Raw genomic sequence first — 672 nt, forward strand, 5'->3', positions numbered from 1 at the left:
GGGGCATGCCTGGGTGCCGTGGAGAGAAGCAGGGTGCATACCTGGGTGCCACGGTGAGAGGTGAGGTTGGGAGCTGGGGTGACAGGTGCCATCGCCCGTGTCGGCTGTGGAAAGGTCCTGGTGCTTGCGTGGTCTGTGTAGAGGACTGGTGTAGGAGCAAGGGACCTGCCACGCCATGGGCTGGCATCCCCAGATGTCCCCTCTGGGTGCCTTGGCACAGGATGCTGTGAGCAGCTTTCTGCCTGGGCAGCGAGGCCAGATGGACTGGCACACTGCGAGCCACACTGGGCTGTGCGGGAAATGGCTCATGGCTTGTCCTTATGGGGTGCTGAGCAGCTCCCAGGAGGGCAGGATGAAGCCCCTTCTCTTGGCTGCATTCGAGGTCAAGGAGCAGGATCAGGCCCTCACTGTGCTGGGGCAGCCCAGTGCCTCCTGTGCTGCTGGGGACCAGCCCAGGATGCAACCCTGGGGATGCTGCAGCATCCTGTGGGATCCTGGCCCTGTGGTACCCAGCAGGGTGCTCCTGTCCCCCCCATCTCAGCCTTGTCTCTGTGGTACCCAGCAGGATGCTCCTGTCCCCCCCATCCCAGCCTTGTCCCCATGGTACCCGACAGGATGCTCCTGTCCCCCTCATCCCAGCCTTGTCCCCACGGTGCCAGGGCACAGCCACCC

The sequence above is a fragment of the Antrostomus carolinensis genome, unplaced genomic scaffold, assembly GCF_000700745.2.
Source record: "Antrostomus carolinensis isolate BGI_N321 unplaced genomic scaffold, ASM70074v2 scaffold41503, whole genome shotgun sequence".
Lineage (NCBI taxonomy): Eukaryota > Metazoa > Chordata > Aves > Caprimulgiformes > Caprimulgidae > Antrostomus > Antrostomus carolinensis.